This window comes from Polypterus senegalus, chromosome 7 (assembly GCF_016835505.1).
Source record: "Polypterus senegalus isolate Bchr_013 chromosome 7, ASM1683550v1, whole genome shotgun sequence".
NCBI lineage: Eukaryota > Metazoa > Chordata > Cladistia > Polypteriformes > Polypteridae > Polypterus > Polypterus senegalus.
The window spans coordinates 134,879,858-134,904,204 of record NC_053160.1 but is presented as its reverse complement, the minus strand read 5'-3'; the positions used below and the strand labels follow the sequence as shown (position 1 = coordinate 134,904,204).

The 24,347-nt window shown below is 37.2% G+C and overlaps 1 long non-coding RNA gene across 1 annotated transcript in view; it reads right to left on the bottom strand.

Moving 5' to 3' along the window:
• Positions 1-24,051, bottom strand: part of LOC120532866 — a 105,931-nt gene extending 81,880 nt beyond the window's left edge. The window contains exon 1 of the long non-coding RNA XR_005634392.1: positions 23,982-24,051. This is a non-coding gene — a long non-coding RNA (uncharacterized LOC120532866). The remainder of the gene's footprint in view (positions 1-23,981) is intronic.
• Positions 24,052-24,347: the final 296 nt, after the last annotated feature.

The following is a 24,347-nucleotide window of genomic DNA, read 5'->3' as shown; positions in this document are numbered from 1 at the left end:
CTTGGTGGTTTATTAAATTACGGATTTTTCAAATGTTTATTTTTTCCTCTGTGCTTAAAAATCAGCGGGTTGGCTAGTTATATATAAAGACTGTAGCAGTGCTACCGCTGGAAGGACTCCATTTCCCAGCCACCCCAAAGGAGATTGCCCTCATTGGATGTTTTAAACGGGCACCAGCGAAGCAGCAATGCAGATCTGTGTTTCTGTGTAACCCGTGTGTCCTGTTTGAAGTAACCACTGTAAAGACATTTGTACCCTGGATCATTTCCCACTAGGATGAATGGACTGTCTCATACTTGCCTGTTGGGTGAATCATGGTGGATTAGTCATGTGTCTTCAAAGGGAGCGCTCCAGCAAATCTCACCCCTCGCCACTCAAGACTACCGGTAGGACTGTTTAATTAATTTATTACAGAAGCTGTTTCCAGGATTGTCATCATAATCTATACATCATACCATTTCATCCGCTTCTGCCACATTGGAAATGTATAAGGACATTGTCGTGTTTATTGTTGTGGTTGATTGTTGTGTTAAAATTATATTGCCAAAGGGAAAGGGGAGGGCTGTCTGAATTTTGTTGTTTGTATTTGATTTTCCATTTAATATATTATTTATGCATTTGTTTGTTTCATGTCTCTGTCTGTATCTGTGTGCAAGTCGGGCCAAAGCTGGGTGTATTACTGGAATCCCCACTGAAAAAATAAATAAATCACCGTCCTATCAACCATGTGAATCTGTGTGGCAATGGACCACTACAAAATATTGCATCAATCAACAAACTAGGACAACCAATAAGTTCCCATTGTCTGGCTGATTGTTCATTAAGTTACTTCTTCTTTACCCAGCTTACTCTCCATGTCTTCTTTTCTTGTGCACCAGGAGGATTGGTCTTTTATACCATGACTCAACACATCCATAACCAGATCAATTAGATAAGGATAAAGATCCCTGGTGCAGACCTACTCTAACTGGGATATGCCAAGCACATAAGTTACATGAAACACCAATAATCATAATTAATTTTATTGAGTTGTGAGAATGATAACACCATTAATCTTTTCACTCCAATGTCAAGCAGTCATGCATGTTAATAATAAATAAAGCCTTGCAAACCAACAACCATGCAGTCATTGTGGGCTCACCTGCTCCATAAGTTCTGATGCAACTGCTATGCCCACACTGTTTATAGTTACATGACTGGCTCTTAGTATCCAGGGAAATGTGAACATTATCACTGATGTCTTGGGGTATTCAATGTGTGTTCATGTTACTGATGAATGGAAGAAATCAATCCAAGTGAAGTATTCAGTCTAATACAAGAAGGGGATACACACTAACATAAGGCCATTAAAGTTGAATGAGATTATGTAGAAACGTGGGGAATGAAACAAATGCATCTAGTTAACCTATAAGCATGTTCAACAATTTTATAATGAACTACTAACAATGAAAAAAACTGTATTGTGAACGTTTCTTGGAAACACACAAACATGAAACTCTACAGGTCTTTTTTTAAATAAAGAATTTGATTACAATTTCACAAAAATGAAACCTTAGTTAATGCAGTACTTGTCTATGGTTTTAAACAAGGATAAGCTAGTCAAAGTTCTTAAATTCTGTTTATGTACCTCAAGAGCCTCTAGAGCTATTGTTATATATATGAAGAGGACAGTTTACAGTGTTCTTTTATCTCCCAAAAGTGTAAAAGTCACTGGGGGTCTGTTTTAGCAACATGTACCTGAATTAACTGTTGTTAGTGGTTGAGCTGAAGAAAGAAATAGAGGAGAAAGCTTAGATACTGTATGTGTAGCTTGTAAAGCTGCCTGGAATACTATACAGTTCTCGCATTATATTCATGGAATTAGCCATGTCAGGATTGGCAGTATGTCCATATAGACATTGTTGGTCCAGATAAAGGGGAGACGCTAGCAGGCATGACTGTGCATTTGAAATGTTCAAAGGTGGCCATCAAATAGACTAGTTCTCTCACTGATATGATCAAGCAACTAAAGGAAATGTTTACAAAATGTAAATGATTCTTTCAGTTATGGTGATACAGTATTAGATAAATCTACAATTCACATCTTCAGGACTACACAGCATATTTTACTTATGTGGCTATATATAGTCTGGCTGATAAGCAGGAGCAGGCTCTGTAGCACACCTTGAAAGACTCCAGAGACTACAGTATGTACTATGCACATACTGTATGACACTTGACTTAATTTTAGATAATAGCTGGATACATTTCTGCTACAATAGAAAACAACACCACATGTGATCATTATTGCTTCTCTCAATTGTTTACTTATAAAGTTCACGAGTTCCAAAATCATCTAGATTGGCTGAAGCTTGAACAGACTATCTGAGGCACTTCAAGCAAAGTGACAGGCTCTCAGGTTGAAGACAGATGTTTCATTCCTAAACAAATAGCTTAGAAGTGGAGTGAACTGGGCTCAAAGAACAATTGTTTTGAAGAGAGATCTGGATTCCTTTTAAATTAGCACTAGTAAGGACCTTGTTTATGAAAGATGCATGGGTTATTTGCTGTCTAGTATAATGTTGTCATGACAGGTTAACCAGCAGACAGTTGAAGATCTCATCACAGAATACTCCATAGTGCATATCCACATTCATTCCAGAAGTTAGAGACCTTGATGTAGTTTCATCAAGATGTTGCATGGGACCCTAGTGTATCAGAAGCTGTGGCATGGAACCTTGAAATTGAATGAGACAGGAAAGCAGCATGAACATATGCTAGAGGCACTTCCCGCAATAACAAAAATTCAAAAAGAAATTGAAAACCTCCAAAATATGTAGACCTGCATATTAAGACTAAACTGAATCATCAAAGGAAGAATAATATTCTAGGATGGGAGTTGTCTTATGCAGTTTACCTCCTTCTAGCTCAGATTTATCAGTACTCTGGTTGAGAAGTTTATAGGAGAGTATATATACAGAGTGACAATGGGTGCTAATGTCCCAGTATCTGCTTCAAAAGTAATTGATTGTATAATTTGGTCATGACATAGAAGATGGTGGAGGTGATAATGTTTAATATACAAGGAAAATATAAAAATCATTCAATATTTCTTTTAATCTGGCGGACGGCTAGGACTCTTACCTGGCTGGGACGCCCTGATTATGGAAGGACCGGGGGAGAGGGTATTTCTAAGACCATTTCTTCCCTGGACTGACAGAGGGCAGTACCCTTGGTTTCCAGCAGGGCCATGGGTCATGAGCATTGACACTCAACCCTGTTGGTGAAGGATTGCCTTGGGAAGGTTGTTTGTTGGTCCTATATACCTACCTCATAGAAGGCGAACAGGTAGATCCCCTCCTATGTCCGAAACATGCTTATCTGTGGAGCAACGGCAGGGGAACCTTGGAGGAGTCGATCAATGACAACCCAAGCCCTCTGTTCTCCGGGAGGCAACCATCAGACGACCACCTGGACTTTCCCGTCCCCATCGGTACTACTCAGAGGGAGGAGGGGGTGTTGGAGGGCTGGACCACCCTCCACAAAGCAGGTAAGGGAATGGACGACTTGTATCGGATCTCCACAGATGCATGCCTGCAAGTGGGGTCGATGAACATCCATTCCAGCGAACTCCCAAGGCAGCCAGAGCAGAAGCCACACACACTCAATCGCTCCCAGCCAGCGGATCAAGGTGAGGGAAGCTCGAGTTCACTGCCAGCTGAGGTGGATTGCCTGCTTTCAGTTGTATGGAATTTGGAGTTCATCCTCCAGCCCGTACAGTCTTTTTTACAGGCAATCGGCCTGCTGAGGCAGGTGGTCGAGAGGATGAAGAGGACCTCCGAGGTGTCATTGAAGATAGTGCATGAGTGGCTAAGCCATCACAGTGCGGGACTCTCCAGCCAACTTGACTTGGTGGTACAGGAGAGTGACTCCCATACCGCACAAGAAAGTGGGGTGCAGAGTGAAACGGCTCTGGTAATGATCAGTACAGGATGCCAAGTAGCTGCTACCCCTACAGTGGATGAGGTTGTACGTGCCCTGAGTGTCACAAGAGTTATAACAAGAAACAATGGTTCTTTATAGAATTATAGGACCCACCACAGTTTATGTACTGAACTCAATAAGTCAGGCACTTATTTACTGTACATTTTGGCCCCACTGACCACTTCTCCTACTATAACCCACACATGAACAAATCCAACAGTTAAGCTCTACTTAAGTTGATATAATGTATATATTATATAGTGTACAAAAAAAATGAATTTACAATAATATTTATAAAGTACCTGTCTGCAGCATACCCCCCAATCATGCCCACACCTAAACTATTCAATAATATGTGACACAATTAAAACAATACACAATTATAACAGGTATAATTTGAATATCAAAGCAAGTGCCATTGAAAGTTTGAATTGTTCCATGTGAAATAACTGCATGCAGAAAATGGCAGAGAAGGATGGCTAAGTATTGAATAAGCCAGTAAAAGTCCTGAATTTTGTGAATCCTTTTACTTCAGCCTGACCAGGTTTCCTTTTCATCTGTTCAAACACAGTCAATTATAAGACCCAGATAAAGCTGTGATGAAGATGGAAAATGACAGGAACACCAGAAAGGAATGGTTTAAAGGCATACTGGACTGAACCAGATGTCCCTCCTCTCTAATGTCATGATTTATCAGTAACCCCGTACATGAAACTCATACAGAAGTAGTTGTTTAAAACACAAATTTATAACAAAGTGTGCAGGCAAACAATGAAAACCATACATGGCGAAAAAAGTTAAAAATCTTCAAGAAGACCCAATAACCAGACCAGGATCTTTACTGGTCTGCCTAAAGATAGGCCTTTCTCCAGGCAACCTGACTCCAAACGCAACAGCAGGCTTTTAAACTTGAAAAGTATACTTTAAATGTTTTGAACAAACTAAAACACACAAAAACGCCTTTCAAAAGAGAAGATAATGAAGTTTAGAGATGTGGCTACATTTAGTAAGCATAAAGAATTAACAGGCATCATTACTAGGCCCTGTCTTTTACACTTACAAATTCGAAGTCACCCGATAACATATGTTAGTTTTAGTGTGTGTGAGGAAAAAACAAAGTTCTCAAGAAGGAAAGAATCTCATACAATTTCCTGTTAATTATCACCATACAGCTTAAAACTATTTTAATACTGTATATAAAAAACTACCATGGTCCAAGTACAGGAGTGTTTTTATTGTGTTAAAATATTTAATGATCATAACTGATTTTGAGCAATTCATTGTTTCTAGCTTGTACAATGCATGTACATGAAAGCAAACACTGGTTTAATTAGATAATTGCTGGTTGAGCTGCTGCATAGTAATTAGGCATTGGCTGCAGAATAAATGGAATATAAAAAAGGAACAGTTTATCTTAAAAGAAGTTGTGTTTGTTTTTTTGAGAGAAGAAACTGAGTGGGAGGGTAATCACTTGTGTGAAAGGTAGCAGGATAAAGAAATGGGTAGCATCAGATAGCATCAGTTCCTTGACCATCTTATAATGATGATGTGAAGACATCATGCTGTGGCTGTACTCTTGTCAGCTAAGCTGTGGAACTGACAAGGGGGAGTGAGAGAGCTGGGAACTGGCTAGGTGAGGAAGGCCCAAGTTGTGTTAGCATTTGTGGAAACTGTGGCAACCATTAGTGGTAATGGTTCAGATTTGTGTGGTGGATCTGGGCTGCAATAGTGAAGTTTCCAGTTGTCCTGACGAGGACAGAAGGAAAACATGGAACGACCTAACGGTTGTACCAACCCGCTTTGGAATTTGAACTTATTTATTGGATTATTTATTTGTGCCCCAAAGACACTGTTGGTTTTATGACACAGTTTTATTGACTGATTTATTTACAGCACTGTTTTACATTTTTTGTTTTCCTTTTTTAAATAAACTGCCATTCTTTTGATTTTAAAGCCCTGCCTGTCTTCTCACTTGCCCTGATCCTTTCTCAATTCATGACTAGTGTTGATCAGCAAAATTTGCAAAAGTGTTTTTGCAGTAATTATGCTGTATTCACCAGTGACCTTTTTCACTGAGTATTTTCCTGGAAATTTACCCTGCAACCAGCTTAGGGCTGAACTTTTTCCCCTGCATTTCCATGATGCTTTGTGAGGAGAGTATGACATCTCATAGCTTTAGCATCCATGCACATAACTTTCAAGCATGAACACTGTAAGATCATTGCAGAACTGCTTCAGGCATGGATGGTGTCTCCACCTGATCAGTACTCCAGCCTTCCACCCTGCATACATTTAAAAAAATAAAATCTGCATATTTTTTTTTGAAGGGTACATTAGCTGACCATAATGAGAATATTATGAGTACTGCCACTGACCGTTTAACACTGATCCCTGTGTGCTGGCCAGTGCCACATGGCTAATTTGCATAAATAATTAGCCATGTGCCCAGCTACAATCTCAAAACAAGCCTTAAAGGAGCCATTTCCCTCTCTTAAAAAGAAAACACACGCAACCCTGTTGAAATAATAATATTAATGACAGATTTAGTACTGTTTGCAATGCATTTCTATAAGAGCAAAGCATTTGTAAAGAGATCAGAAACAAAAAAGTCAATTGAGAGACACCCGGTAGAGGGACATCAAAAAAATGAAACGAGCCTCCACTTGTTATATGGCTAATGTGCTCTTCAAGATCTGAAGTCTGTGAGCACCTTGATATATACTGTACTTTTTTACATATTGCTAGTTTTTTTGCCGTTTGTTGTATTTTGTTTCCATCTTTTATTATTTATTATTATGGGCACAGTGGTGGCTCTGAGGTAGGGATCTGCACTGGTAATCGGAAGGTTGCCAGTTCGAATCCTGTAAACACCCGAAGTGACTCTACTCCATAGGGCCCCTGAGCAAGGCCCTTAATCTGCAATTGCTTCCTCCTGGGTATGATGTTAGTCTGCATCCAGCCCTGCAAGTAGGCCCTCCAGCCTGCATGGAAAAACCAGGGAGTTGGTGGCAGAATTGGCACTCCAGCCACCATTAAAAAAACCTCACATTGGTTTCATTCCATCTGAACCCTCTCTCTTTTATTATCCGAGGTGCAGCAGTTGGTATTGCTGCCTCACAGCTCAGATCACATTTTTGGCCATAATAATCAGTCCAACATAGTTGGGAGATGCTTTCCTAGTGCACCATTATAAGCCACTCAAAACTAGTTCAGCTCCTCCTTCCCCATGTGAGTTCAATGCATTTCACAGCAAAGTGAACTCCACATGGTTCACTCATCGCTCATTCTTCTTAACTATTCATGTCCCAGAACTGAGGGCAATGCTCATTACTGCTGATCTGTGGCATTACAACTACCTATTTGAAATCAATTACATTAACAGAAAAGCAAACATGTTGAATGAACAAGAGGAGTCTTTCATGTAATATATTGTGTATTCCAACTATCCTTTTCGTAATTTCCCAAATGCAGTTCAGAGTCACAGAAGTCTATGGAAGTAAATATGGGTTCAAGTCAGGAGTTTAACCTGAATGATACACTAGCATCTCAGCCTTTTACCTTGACCTGCATTCATTTTTAGAATCTGCTTATTTCAAATAGTAAGAGAAAAATGGATGCAACTGGCATTGTACAAAATACTCGATTTATAGCATTAAAAATAAAATAGTTATTCCCAGAAAGACATGGCGGCAACAGCCAATTCAGTACTGTCATGGACAATCAAAATGCATGTAAATTCTAACATAGTAGATTTAATGCAGGATGTGGACCTTTATATGATCACTTTTGTAACCCCTACCCCATCTTGTTGATCAAGCTCCCATTGTCACACCTTACCATCTCCTTTATCTCTTTCCAGAAATTATAAAGAAGACCTTTTGTTATCTTTTTTTATGTTGATTTATAAGAAATTAATTATGACACCATGAGGTTATAACATCTAATTTAATTTGAAATGTTCCATTTAATTTTAGCAAACATCATAGTTCCAAATCATTAGAAACAACTCAAAAATATTTGGACCATTTAGTTTTATTTTTTTTTAAATGATCACAGAAAATACATTCTAATTTTTACTGTCTTGTTTAAGGGTTTATGTATACAGCAGGGTGAGCTTGCTCACTGTTCTTTCTTGATGCAGAACAGATTGGAGCCATACCAATCCGTTTTGTGGCTATGGTAGAAATAATCATAAAAGAGAAAGATGGTACAAAAAGAGATATATGTATTTAACATGCTTTACAATGTAATTTCTGTCCCAAAACAATGTATAATTCATTTATACATATGTATCCAGGCCAGATAGAAGCCAATGTAATGTACAGTCACCATTCAGTCTTCAATGGGGGATGATGACAGCTATATAAACTAGTACGGCAAGGTGGGGAGCAGTATTTGGTCAGCTTCTGGCTTTGTAATGGATCCTCTTCATTATAAAAATGCACATGCAGGTAAAATTCCACTACAGGTGCCAGGGACCTAAAAAATATTTTGTTGTAATGAAAATTTCGTAGTAATGAGATTCTGTATTTGTTGCTATAGTGCTTTATTTAACTTGCATTCAGGCATTTGCAATCATTTCAATAGCTTCTTTCACGTTAATTTTCATCTCCTCCTGTCTACAAATTATGCTGACTAGTATTTTTCTCAGCATTTCCTTGCGATAATACACTTTCAGGGTGCGAATGATACCCAAATCCAATGGCTGAAGCACTGCTGTGCAATTGAGTGGGAGGAATTCAATACAAACATTATCCAATGTGGAAGCATGTTGTGTGCAGCACAGTTATCAATCACAATTCGAATCATTCTTTTCTTCTTCTTCATATTGTAAGGTTTCTGAACTCTTTTGGGACCCCACCCCCACCCAACGGGATGACACGCCGAAGTGCATCCAGAAGCACGATTGCCGTGTCTGTTGGCGGGCAACTGCAGGCTCACAGCGCTGCAGCGGAGCACCATGGAAGCAAATCTGAAAAGATCGTGGTCACGCTATAAGTCCTTGTCTTGCACCCAAAAACACAAGGCTGAGTCTCAGTACTTTAGCAAAACCAGCTTTATTCAGCTTGAAACAGGAACAGCACTGTTATTTATTGTAGATTAGTGGCTAAGTAATACTGCTAACGGCATTTACAATGTTCCTTGCATCACCCATTGTGATCTTTTCTGTTTGCTTCGGCAGCGAGATGCAGCAGCGCTGTGAGCCTGCTGTTGCCCCGGCAACGGATAAACAGTCTTCCACAGATGTGGTAATTGCACTTTAGGACGCTCTTTGGCGTGTCATCCCATTGTGGGAGGTCCCAAAAGAATTTAGAAACCTCACAACAGTGACTTTGTTTTTTCTTTAATGAGTGGCACACTAATAGGAATGTTTCTTGAATGAGCACACTGAACCACATAAAAACTGCTTTTTCAACATCTTCAAATGCAGCACTTCGCATACATTTGCGCTGAGACCCAAGGTTTGCAACCCGAGATTTTTCTTTTTTTGCTCGGTCTTTCAAGAAAGTTGACATTGTCGATGGCAAAATTCCAAATTCACTGGCATTGTCTTTTTTCTTTTTGCTGGAATCGAGCGCAACAAAAATTTCAAGTTTTTTTTTCTAATGTGAACTGTTGTCATTTTTTTCATGTCTGCTATTTCTATAGGATGGTGACAATGAGTTAAATTCCAATGGATGTTTTTCAAATGTTGACAAGCAATAAGCAAAATGTATCACTGAAAACCACAGAAATCAAACAGCAAAAAAACAGTAGGAGGAAAGTTCAAAGAAAGAAAAAAAATGTAGTTTTTCTGTTTGTAGATCATTGTGCACAACTGAGCTGTGACCACAGAACTAGCTGCTCTGTAAATGATTCATTCAGGCATTTCAAGGTCTTTTGGGCACTTCATTGTAATGAAAGTAGCTGCTGAATGTATTTCGTAGTAACAAGATTTCTATAGACTCTGTCATATGGGAAAAACTGTCGGGACAATAAAAATACTTTGTTGTAATGAAAATGTCATTTTAAAGCTATTCGTTGTAACGGAAATTTACCTGTATTTAAATATTTGCTAAGTATGGGCAACTTACAACAGAGCCGTCTATGTTATTTGTGGACTATGCCCTAATAACACCTTTCCCTGTTCTCATGGCTTCAATAGACAATAACTTTTGGCCACTCTGGCCATATATTGAATTAGCAAACATCAGTATTTTAAAATAGCCTGTCCTGTGTTGTCTTTCATATGTTTCTGTACATCTTCCTGAACAGTTTCACTCTGTCAGTGGGTGTGTTTAGTTTCAACTTTGGGATAAACTCCACAGATTACAGTTCCATACTTCAAACCTATTACTAAAGTTTATACCATGAAACTGAAAACCATGCTGTTTTGTTTGGTCCCACTGTAGAATATATGTAGTTCATGGGTGGGGGTTGATTTATTTAAAACCTAGTTTTGTAAAACTTATCTTGCTTGTATGGAATATTATTTGATTTTAATAAATTCAATAAAATGTAAACAAAAAAAGAATATGACAGCACCATGGGACAGTGGTTAGCATTGCTACCTCACAAATCCAAATGCATCTGTGTGTATTTTCCATTGAGTACCCTAGTGGTCCTCCCACAGCATCAAAGACATATAAGTTGGGTTATTCATTAATTCTAAATACAGTGTTTACAAAAGCTATTCACCCCTTGGAATTTTTCAAATTTTATTGTTATCTACTTCATCTTCTTTCAGCTGCTACCATTAGGGGTTGCCACAGCGGAGCATCTTTTTTCCATATCTTCCTGTTCTGTGCATCTTGCTCTGTTACACCAAAAGAAGGTTTTGTATTCCAATGAAATGCTTCGAACATTTGGTGAAAAACATTTTAACGACAGAGACAAAGTCTTTCAATATAACCACCAATTTGCTTCCTGTGCGGCCAGAAGTGTTGAAGATGCTCTGCTTGTTATCTTACATTAAATCTATACTTTTCTTGATCAGCCTGTTACTATTTATGGATTAGTATAAATGTAAACCCATTTATCACATTATGGATTCGGGACTTTCTTTTAAATCTTTCACAGAGAGTCAAAGTACAGGACACTTTTTCAAAAGTCATCTCCATTACTATTTACTCTGTACACAAGTGAGCTGAGACAGAACAATGACCACTGTTCCATTATCAAATATGCGGATGACACCATGCTCATAGGATACATATCTGGGAAGGATGAAAGCCACTCTCCAAGTGGACTGTATGGTAAACTGGTGCAATAAAAACACTTTGAATGTTAAAAAGACCACAGAAATGATATTTGATTTCAAGAGACAGAAATATGTATGTTAACCCATTGTTGGTTTTGGGGGAGGAGGTAGAAATAATAAATGAATATAAATACTTAGGAACTAACTTACATAACAATCTTAACTGGAATGCAAATCCAAATAAAAATCTTCTCCAAATGCAATCAGCGTTTATTTCTCCTCCATAAACTTGTAGACAAGGACCTCATGCTGTCCTTTTATTACAGTATGATCCAGTCTGTTATCACTTTCAGTTTCATTGCCTGGTTTAGTGGTCTAACAAACCAAAATTTTAAAAAGCTTAAGCAGATTACTATGCATGCAGCTAAAGTTATTGGGGCTGATGTAGATGATGTGACAAGAGAGTGTCTGAGGACAATGCTAAAGAAACTGGAAATCATCTCAACTGATGACAGACATCCATTACATGTAGAGCTCAATTCCAGTAAATCATTAAGTGTAGTCGATTTGAAAACCCACCCAACTCGATCCAGAAACTCCTTTCTTCCTTGTGCCATATGAGTTTTTATAAGGAATATCGGAGAAAATGGTTAAGGTTTGATATGTATCCTGTAACCATTTTTGTGTAAATATGCATTATCAAACTGCCTTACCTTAACCTGTCTTGTCTGTATTTATTTTATTTCATTTCTTTCTGTCTTGTCATTAGATGCAACTGAGATGGCAAATTTCATGTTTTCTTGTGTAAACATGACTAAATAAAGAAACCTTGAATCTTGACCCCTGCATGTCCTCTCTCACTACATCCATAAACGTTCTCTTAGGCCTTCCTCTTTTCCTCCAGCGTAGCAGGTACATCCTTAGTATCCTTTTCCCAATATATCCAGCATCACTCTTCAGCACATGTCCAAACCAATGCTATCTCACCCCTTTCACAATATCTCCCCACTGTCCAACTTCGGCCAATCCTCTGATGTACTCGTTCCTAATTCTGTCCATCCTCATCACACCCATTGCAAATCTTAGCATCTTTAACCATGCCACCTGTAGCTCTTTCTCCTGTTTTTTGGTCAGTGCCACAATCTTCCAACCTATATAAGATAGCTGGTTTTACTACTGTCCTGTAGACTTTCCCTTTTACTCTTGCTGATACCAATCTCTCACAAATTACTCCTAACACTCTTCCCCACCCATTCTATCCTGCCTGCACTCTCTTTTTCACCTCTCTTCTACAATCCCCGTTACTCTGTACTGTTGATCCCAAGTATTTAAACTCATTCACCTTTACCCACTCTACTCCCTGCATCCTCAACATTCCACTGACCTTCCTCTAATTACACACATGTATTCTGTCTTGTTCCTACTGACCTTCATTCCTCTCCTCTCTACAGTATATCTCCACCTTTCCAGAGTCTCCATGACCAGCTCCCTACTATCGCTACATATCACAATGTTATCAGCAAACATCATAGTCCATGGGGACTCCTGTTTAATCTCATCTGTCAGCCTGTCCATCACCATTGCAAATAAGAAAGGGCTAAGTGCCAATCCCTGATGTAATCCAACCTCCGTATTCAATGCAACTGTCACTCCTACCTCACTACTGTTACACTTCCCTCATGCATATCCTGTACAACTCTTACATACTTCTCTGCCACTCCCGACTTCCTCATACAATACCAAAACTCCTCTCGAGGCACCCTGTCATATGCTTTCTCCAGGTCCACTAAAATGCAGTGCAACTCCTTCTGACTTTCTCTATACTTCTCCATCAATACCCACAGAGCAAACACTGCACCTCTTTAGCTTCTACTACTCTTTCCCATAACTTCATGTTGTGACTCATCAATTTTTCCCCTACAGCTCTGCACATCCCCCTTATTCTTAAATATCGGCACCAGTACACTTCTTCCCCATTCCTCAGGCATCCTCTCACTTTCCAATATTTCATTAAACAATCTGGTTAAAAACTCCACAGCCATCTCTCCTAAACACCTTCCACAGGTATGTCATCTTGACCAACATCCTTTCCATGCTTCATCTTCTTCATAGCTGTCCTTACTTCCTCCTTGCTAATCTGTTGTGCTTCCTGAGTTACTATCATCACATCATCCGACCTTCTTTCTCTCTCATTCTCTTCATTCATCAGCCTTTCAAAGAACTCTTTCCATATGCTCAACAACACTGAATACCAGTGGAATTTAATTTGACTTTTTTACACTGACCAACAGAAAAAGAATATTCAATGTCAAAGCTAGATTGAGAGAAATTTATTTGTCCCTCAAGGCAAATTTGGACTTTTGCAGAAGTTCTTTAAATAAATAATCCATAAATGAATAGACAAAATATACACACACACACTATAGTCTGAACACACCAGAATGACTTAAAAGAAAGAAATGTTTAAAAAATAAAGAAATAAAAATTCTGACTTGCCAGTCACAGTCACAGTGAGGCATTATGTAGGTGTATTACTGTTGGTATAAAGGAGCCCCAGCTCTAGAGGAGGGGATCCAGAGTGTGCCACATTACTAAACATGCCCTTTTAATAAGCATTATGATTCAGTGGGCCTCACTTGAAGTGATGTTATCAACCCAGGACACCAAAGTGGCTGGCCATCATATTATTGTAGAAGATTTGTAGGATGTCACTTCCCACATTAAAGGAATATAGTCTCCTAAGCAAGAAGAGCCTACTCTTCCCTTTCTTATATAGTTCCTCTGTGTTCCAAGACCAGTCCAACCTGTCATTAATGTGGGCCCCTCAAGTATAACCTTTATATGTAGTCCAGAAACAGGTGGGCATCAAGTTTTAACATTACAACTAGGGTTTTTCTCTGGCTTATGTTAATTTTTCTCCTTTTTGTTATTTTGTTGCTTTTACATTATTATTTTAATTTGTTTTTTGTTTCTATGTAATTTTTGGTACTACAGTAATCCCTTCTCGATCGGGGGGGGGTTACGTTTCAGAACCCCCCGTGATAGATGAAAATCCGCAAAGTAGAAACCATATGTTTGTATGGTTATTTTTCTATATTTTAAGCCCTTATAAACTCTCCCACACTGTTAACATTATTAGAACCCTCTAGATATTAAATAACACCCTTTAGTCAAAAGTTTAAACTGTGCTCCATGACAAGACAGAGATGACAGTTCTTTCTCACAATTAAAAGAATGCAAACATATCTTCCTCTTCAAAGAATGTGTGTCAGGAGCACAGGACGTCAGAGAGAGAGAGAAAGAGAGAAAAGCAAACAATCAAAAAATCAATATGTGCTTTTGGGCTTTTAAGTATGCCGAAGAACCGCGATAAAGCAGCATTTTTTAGAGGAGCGTCCGTATCCTCTAGGCAAACAGCCCCTCTGCTCACACCCCCTCCGTCAGGCAGAGAGAGTGAGAGAGACAGAGAAAAGCAAACAATCAAACACCGTGCGGGAAGCATATCATATATCATTGAGGAGTTTTATTTAATACTTAATACATGCTCTGATTGGGTAGCTTCTAAGCCATCCGCCAATAGCATCCCTTGTATGAAATCAACTGGTCAAACAAACTGAGGAAGCATGTACCATAAATTAAAAGACCCATTGTCCGCAGAAATCCGTGATATATATTTAGATATGCTTACATTTAAAATCCGCAATGGAGTGAAGCCGCAAAAGTCGAAGAGTGATATAGCGAGGGATCACTGTATTGTTATGTTTATTTACTACTAGCTGTCCTCCATGGCTCTGCCCATGTAGTAGTGAAACAGAACAGTGAGGAGGGCCCTGCCCAGCTCTCCACTCCTGATGTCACGCTTCCCCCTTCTCTCGGCCCACAGCCTCTGTCTCAGATTAATGTGAATATATCACTCCTGCAAGCGAACTATAATTCTTAGCACAATGAGAGAAGTCGCAACATTAACCGTAATGTTCAAGCAAATTATAGAAAAACCCGATCTAAATCCATTAAGTAGCTCTATCATGAAAAGACATACAGACAGACATACAGCTGCTGGATTTTTAATAGAGAGAGATTTATCATGCAGGTATTTTGTACTTACGTTGTTTGAATATGTTCTTTTTGTTCTGTGAGTGGAAGCCCAAGAAGTGGGGCAACAATGATGCCACTTTAAAGGGACCACCCTCTGCCTTGGAGATGGAGTTTGTGGATTGCATTTTTTTTAGTGAGTGTTATTCTAATTTTATGGTTTGCTGGATATTTTTGCTTCTGTTCTTGGGATTTTGATTTTAGCTTTGGGCTGCCTTTTTCCCTTTCTGCCTTATTTTTATGTTGCTTTACTGTTTATTATGATGAAAGGCGCACATTTACTCGGTATAGGTACCAGTTCCTTACATGGCCAGTGTGACGCAAGGACAGGGAGAGACAACCTGTCAGGGCAACATGCTCCCGCAGTACACTAGGTGGCAGACTCTCTGGTCGATGCTACTTGTTCAAACATCCACACGGCAAACTGTGTATTGTAGTCCCATAGGGCAGCCTTGTTGGGTTCCATGGGTGCTGCCATGGGGGGGCTACAGGAAGTTAGGCTCCCTATTTTATGAGATTATAGATTGACACAGAACTACTTCCACCGGGCTATGCCCTAGCAAGAAGTTCTCCCAGGTCCAAGATAAACAAGGCCATTCAACCTCATCCAAATGAATTAGAGTTTGGTGTGGAGGACTGAAAAAGCTCACCTTTTCACAACAGCAGCAGCTTGATTACATTTATTGGACAAGAAAACCTCAAAATCTGTCATTATTGTTTGCCAATTTACCACTTTACTTGGTGTGTAGAACTGTTTGATGGACATCCTTGCCAGATTCAGACTAAACTTTTTTTTTTTTTTTTATAGGGCTTGGGTCAAACTGGGAGTCATATGGTTCTGGGAATAGAGCAACAAGCAGGTTACTATACAGTATGTCTCTTCACATTCCATGATCTGCAATATTCTACTCTATTGTTTTCTACTGAAAATACAGCAGAGAGAGAGACATAATCAGCTAAATGGGTCATATGAAGACCTTTACCATTCTCATCCTCACTCTCTTGAAAAAGCAAATATGGCAAACATTGAAGAACACTCTCCTCATTTGATACTAGTTTTTGATGTGTTACTGGGAAGTAGAAGTCCTCCACCCAATTGTCCTGCCTATACACATCCAGTAGGTTCTCATGATATATACTGAATCTGCTCCAATGTCTGTCTATATGGTTCACTCTATCCCCTGCCAGTAATGTCTGAAATTGGCCGCTGTCTTCTTTACATCTTTGAAAAAGCACCAATTATTTCTGAGGGTTCCAGAAATGTTAATTTCAGTACAATATTTATGACACAGTTTAACAGACAGAAATATACTGTTTATCTTCTGGGACATTTGTAGGTTGTATGATATTTTCCTCAACAGCTTAATTATTTAAACCTGACACTACTATATCACTGTAAATGGAATAACCTCTTCTATTAGATGCCAGTAGGACTTTCTTGTAGGGCACCTCTTACAGAAACTTACTTTACCACCTCCTGACTGTACTTTTCCATGCTTTCAAAACAAGTATTCTTTTCCTATTGAGAACATTTTTTTACATCAAACACCAAAAACATTCCTGCCTTTTGCCATTTTGGACTTCATTCTGCTCTGGCTATCCATGCTGACTCATCATACAATGTCTATATTATACTGTATTTATTATTTCTGAAATTCCTGTGTGTTGTTAATTAGGCATTGCTTGTCGGGCAATCATCCGAAACAGGCAGATGCCAGATTGTTAAAATAGAACATAAACTTGCATGAACCCAAAAGGAATAGGGTTATGCATAGAATATTATTGGGGGAAACAGTCTCAGATCGAACCTACATGTCAAAAAGACCCTCTGGCTTGTAGATTTCATGGTCCTTTGCTTTATTAATGAATCATGACAAGTTGGAAGACTTGCTCCAGGCACAACAATATCAAATACTTTTAGTAGAACCCGATACATATACTGTATATATATACATATATATATATCTGAAACAAGTATGTCCAGCTATTTTTGTGAACAGCAGCAAACTCTTACTTGTGTCATTTCAAGCTTATTAAGTAGGTTAAAACAAGGGTAGACTGCCATAAGCTTTGTGATCTGAATGAGTAGCTGTGTGGACATTTTTGTTTGTTCTCTGTCTCTGACGACATGCAAGCACACTAGGGAGACATGATCTGACTCAAAGAAGTGATGAGGTTGTTACTGAAGTCTGAAATAAAATACAGTCCTCTGTGAACTGCTACTGTTTGGATCCATATTCAGCCACAAGGGATGAACATTTCATGCTTTTTTTTTCCTTTTTATATATTTTTTAACTACAGCAACAATTCATGTCATTATTGCACTCTGCACATCTTTTATAGCAGTTCACCCACAGCTAGCAGATTTATGATAGCATTTTATAACTTTAACATCACAATTAGCCAGTACGGTTAGCAGAATCTTTTTCCTGATTGTTGATTTTTTTTCTCTTCTGTGAAGTGCTTGTTCAGTATCCCTTGAGTGACTTTTAAAGATCGGGAGCAAGACAGCTGCAAGAAGGCAGTGCTCGTTGCAACAAAGGTTTCCTTTTTAATGACTAAAACTGAGAACTGAACCAGAGGAACATGTGCCTAACATCACCTAATGAATAACAAGGACATGGAGCAAATGTCTTACTGTCCCATAGTCCCACAGAAATGATAGCTTTCCATGGATATAACTAATTTCATTGGCAGCTGACCCACTTCTACAAAAATAAGGATTTGCTTTTTATCAATCTAGTGAGTCTCTATAATTTTAAGAGTGTTCATTTAAAGTTTGTTACATGTTGGATATGCAAGGTTCTTGAAAATAAACAAAAGGATTGCAAGTCTCATCTAGAAAGATAAATACACGGTATGTGGCTATCTCTTTATGTTGTGAGTTTTCTACTTTTTTAAACAACTCTTCCATTTGTGGCTGGAAAATTCCAACAATAAAACTTGATATAATTTAGACATCTAAACTCAAACCAAGTGGATTCTGGATTTTTACTTTCAAAGGATAAAAAACACCATTAGTTTAAATAGAACCTCTAAATCATAGGTGTCAAACTCCGGTCCTGGAGGGCTGCATGGCTGCAGGTTTTCATTCTAACCATCTTCTTCATTAGGGACCAGTGTGTGTTGCTAATTAATTTCTTTTTCTTTAGTTTTAATTAACTTGATTCTTAGTTGTCTCTTTTACCTTAATTGGCAGCCAAACAATAATGAGACAATAATGGTTGTCAGTAAGGTCGGATCTCTCAGCTCACCAAAACATCTTGACGGTGTTCTTAGAAAAAACAGAAAAATCAACAGCTTTGGAAATGCCTTTTGTAGCAGAATGAGAGCAGCAAAAAGCTGTGGAATTAAATAACAGGTTTAATTAACAGCAACAAATCGGCTTCTCATTAAGAGATTGGTTGGAGTGAAATTGGTTGGAGTTTTGAAATCCCTATTTAGCTGGTCATCTGTCAGCTCATTTCACATCTCATTTCTGTTTGGCTGTCATTTAATGAAGAAAGGAATACTTTCAGAGGACTGAATCCTTAAAAACAGGGCTGTTAACTGAAGGGAAAAGGAGTTAATTAGCAGTGAAACCTGTCACTGATCAGGAAAAGGGTCAGAATGAAAACCTGCAGCCACTGTGGCCCTCCAGGTCCAGAGCTCGACACCCCTCATCTAAACAGTCCCTTTCTCAGTGTGAGTGGGGTTTTATGCAGGATTCTGACCCAATCCAGTGATGGTTCCTGCCTTGTGCTTGATGCCCCTTCAGGTGGACATATTTGGTTTCAAAATGTTATGTTATGTAATTAAGAAAAAAAAAATCTCCTTAAAGCAAGGAAATGAAATTTTCACTTTGTAATATTGGTAAGAAGGCAAGAAAACATATACTTTTAACACACCCTACAGATGGCTATTATTATTATTATTACTTTAGCAGTTTCAGGTCAAGCATCTCCCTAAAGCTAAATGAGTATCCTATAACACCATTAATCACAGAGAAAACTTCATCAAGAGAAGGGTATAATTAACTACTGTAAATTCAGATATAATGTCTGTTATCCAACTGTGTAAAACAAGCAGGCCCTGGTGACTGCATAATCACTCCCAAATATGTTCTGTTATTTGTGTTGGTGATCTCAAGGACATATACTTTTTGTCAGACTGGGCATTTTTTATCAGAATTTCAATCTCCCACAAAGTTAAAATTTCCGCTTTTCTGGAACTCTGGAACATCAACGAGCTGCCTCTGTCTGAATGTCAGTAAGCTAACACATTTATATACAATAAATACATTTATAAAATGTATTTCAAAAATAAAAGAATTTTACATTTCTATTCTATTTTTCATTATACTTTATGTACACCTCCATAATAATATTTATTTTAAAGTGTTATCCAATTGACAGATCTCTTACACTTATGAGTTATGTAAATATATATAGCTATATTTGGAGTAAAATGAGTGTATTAAGTATTGTATTGTACAGTATAACGTGTGAATGTCTATTAATTAATGAAGAGTATGGAAGTGCTTCTCACAGTTCCAGGGCTCGGGGTTCTCAGCCTGATCATTTTCCACATGCAGTTTGCACATACACATCACAAAGACATACAGATTAAGATTATTAATAACTCTAAATTGGGCCGTTGCATGTGTGATAGTGAGTGTGGCCATCAAGGGTTGGTTAATGGCTTGCACTTAAATGGTGCTGTGAAAGGCTTCAGATCCCCACTATTCCAGAATAAGTAGGTTCAGAATATTGACAAATTTTCCAATTGAGAAAAAAATCTGGACATTGTTTCTCTTTATACTATTGGGAAGTATTTGCTAAATGAAGATGCTATATTTTTAGATAAGACCAGATCTTACCCTAACTATTACACTTTGGAAGACTTGCGTGGAGTTATTCTGAAAATTAATTTTATAATTGACCTTTGTAAACCATGTAACATTACAGCAGTATTTCATTTTTCATTGGATGCATTGTTTCTTTGTTTTTGTACAAAATTTTTAAAACTGCAGTAAAGTTTCACTAGTTGCCATTACTTTATGAACCAGTGACTCTAATACTATTATTTGTTTTATTTAATGTTTTGAATGTATAACGTTCTGTAGATGTCCTTAAACAATTCTAACGAGGCCTCATTTAGTGTGATAAAACGCAGAAGGCAATATATTTTATGATATCACATATATGAATAAATATTGTCACGCATTGCCTGACATCAAAGGAGTCTGTCATCAGCAGATTTTCAAATAAGAATATGCCTGCCCTTCTTGAATAAAATATAATGCATAGATTTAAATTATAAAGAGGGTGACAGAAAAACGACAGATAATCAGGTTGCATGCGTATAGATTCCCCCAGTTTTCCTTGGTTATGAACAAACAAATTGTGTACGGCACAGAACTGAGGACAAAGCATTCTGAAAAAGCTACTATGAAAGGTTGGTTCTGTCAGGCACTCAGCAAGTTGGTGACAGTGCTTTTTATTACGGTACTTTTTGCCTAATTTAGCAATATGGGAAAAATCACTCTGGGTTGTTGTGGATTGTCCTGCAGATGGAAATACAGACAACGAGTTTATGATCACATCAGAAAAATATGTCATAAGAATGACAGAGAAAAAAATCAGCAATGTGATGATAATATGATCTCTCTATTTTAGTATCATCGTACTGTCTAATAATGGCAAGGGTCTGCTGATATACTTATTGATGTAACTGGCAAAGTTTCCCTCATTAAGCTTGTCAAAGCCACAATCTTTTAGTTACTGGCCTGTTTGAAGCGCTGTCTGTTCTGCTCTTTGTGAAGATTGTCATTTTTTACTTTTGCCTCACCTAGATGTCAGATTGCCAAAGCAGATTTGAGAGAATGTTCAGAATATTTAGAATAAATGTAATCACTTTTATGCAATATTAATATGTTTCTTTTCCCGAAGGAATTAATAAAGCATGAGTGATTACTAGAGAATTTCCATTTGCTACAAGTCTCTTTGCTAGGCAAAATGAACACCGTTGTTTTTAGGATCTGTCCATTTTTAAAAAGTGCGACCCCCTGTTTGTGATACAATCAAAGCAAGCGGTAATTTATAAGACAAAAAAGTCTTATTTGGTTCATAAACAGCAGACCGCCTGTCTTTTTGCAGTACTCTTTCTAATGTTTTATTACACATCAAACAGAAATCAAGTCAAGCCATCTCTCTTGTGACACCGGTATGCTAATTCAGCACAGTGAATGTATAGATTGAAGGGGGGGAAAACTTGAATAAAGAGAAGTAACTCGATTAGGGAGTCGCAAATAAGATCTATGTTTTTGCTGCCAGTGTGGTGGCATTAGTCTTTCAAGTGCTTGATCCCTTCGAATATACATTCTGTCAGGATGCAAAGACATCATTCTTAATCATTCAGCTCACTGGGACTTCAAACCTTTCCTACCTCTGCTTCCTACCATCTCTGCTTGTGTTGTAGTGTCTACTGTGAACTACTAACATGTCAGCCCACCACAAATAGCAGCCAAACTGCAATTTGATTAAACAAAATACAGAAAATTAAAATCCAGGTGTTACTGTGAAGGATAAAGTTATAAACATATTGGAAACATGACATACACAGTAAAAAAAAAATTACATAGGAATTTCTAAATTCATTATATTCACTATATTACCAGCAGTAGCAATATTAGAGCATTAAACATTACATATCATTAAATAAATACAGACATCAATATAACCAGCAAACTTTTTCATGTATGAAATAATGTAAAAGTACTGACAGAATAGTAAAAAGAAAAACTTACATTGATCAAAGTTTACCATTATAATAAAAAAATACATGATGAAGCTGAATGTGAATGTCTGTTAAATAAAAAAGAAGTATGGGTGATTTTCTTTTATGAATTATTTAATTAAATCGCATTTTAGAAATGGAAGAAGTATCCTAAACATCACACACACAATCAAGTATGTTCAGCTTAATTTTATAGAATGCTTTCCTACTTTAGTTACAATGTAATTATCTGTCGAAGTCATCATTTTACACTGCCAAATGAGTTTACTGTGATTCTTGTGTTGCCTTCAAAAAAAACCCCACAACAGACCACAGACTGGGAATGTGCGAACTGTATAAAAAAACACTTAGGAAAACATAGCCCAAAAGCACTCACTCAAAACTTTGGGAGAAAGATAAAGTAGTACAATTATTTGACAATGTTTAACTCTGACAAACTCAGATTCCAAATTTATTTTAATAATTTCAAGAAATTATTAATTTGTACTGTCATATTTTACAAACAAAATTATATTATTTAAATCCTTCATTAAAATGTACATACCTATATATGCAAGCATTTAGATAGATAGATAGATAGATAGATAGATAGATAGATAGATAGATAGATAGATATTGCTAACACTCAGCTGCCTTCAGTTTAGTACATATACAACATTTACTGCCTTAGAAAGGCAAACAATTTTATTGAAGACCTCAGCCACATGGTCCCTTTTCTCACTCCTCCCTTCTGGCAAATGGTACTAGACCATTCACACTTGCACCAGTAGATTCAGGGACAGTTTTAGCCCACAGGTCATAAGGTTACTGAGAAGCCAACCATAATAAAAAATGGTATGTTCTTGTGTATGTGCATATGTACATATGTATACTGTATATACACATAAACAAACACAAACACAGCATATATAATAATGCATATATTATTATTTATATAGTATGTTTTATGTTTAATTGTATATATTTTGCACTGTATGCTATTTTTATGTGTGTATGTGTGTCTTTTTGGTGGTACTGTATCACAATTGATATTCTAAGCATTTCATTGTAATATAAATGCATGTAAATAAACTTAATTTTGTAGATAGATAGATAGATAGATAGATAGATAGATAGATAGATAGATAGATAGATAGATAGATAGATAGATAGATAGATAGATAGATAGATAGATAGATAGCATATTCTCTTCTTATAAAATTGGAATAGCTTGCTTATTTTCTCAATTTATTATATATAGTTAAAAGCGTAATCAAAAACAAGTGAAAATTTAATTATCTTGTATACTATAAATGATTATTAGTACCATATTTTATGACAGTAAAGCATGCATGATTTTAATGGGGAAACACATTAAAAAATTACAAGCAATTTTCCTAGAAAAATAGGTAAAATAATTGAGTTTTGTACTGTGCTTTTCAAAAACATATAATAATAAATGAACAGATGCTGCTAAAAGTGAATTTCAAATTACTGAGGACCACAAAACTCATTGTGTTAAATGTTTGTTAAGAAAGGTTTTTTGCTTTTAATGATGAAACTTCCTAAACATAATTCATACTGCATCTATTATCAAAAATACTCTTGATTATTTTTTTAAAGTAAATTGCTACATATCAGAATTGTAGAAATATTTTTGCCAGCTCTCAATTAAGTTATTTTGCAATAATCTTTACATGGCTTAATAATTTTGGACATTTTCATTTGTTTTTAGAAATTATGAAATATTTGTATGCTTTTTTAATATAAAATCTACCAGTACATAATAATGATGAAGACCAGTATCCACAGAAAAATGAATAAATTAATAAATCAGTTCTTAATCGTTGCATGTAAATATGAAGTAAAGCAGAACTGAGTACAAGGCAATACCTTGTACTCTCTTAACAGGAGAAGAATCAGATTTGTTGAAAGAAATTATTATTGTAAATTGATTTATTTTCAGAAAATCTTAAAAACAGGCACTAACCTGAGGTTTTAGTTTTTCTGCATTTCTCTGGGAGAGACAAGGCTGTTGATGATAGCAGACCACAAGCAGGAAATAATTCAGCTGTGCCATGGTGATATGCAAATTAATATCACTCAGTGAATACCAGCTTGTCCCATTTATAATTCCTAAATTACTCATGTTTATGCAAATCGAGAAACAGGCAGGTGTGCCATAGTAACAGATGAGGGAAAATAAATGGAACTTTATGATTGGCTGGTTGTCATTTGGAAGCATTTTGCTCTTTTGCCGAAGGATGAACAACTCAGCAATGGGAATGAGAGTTTTCATTTAAGGTACACCAAAAATAAATACAATTTGCTGAAATATATATCTCAATAAAAATAA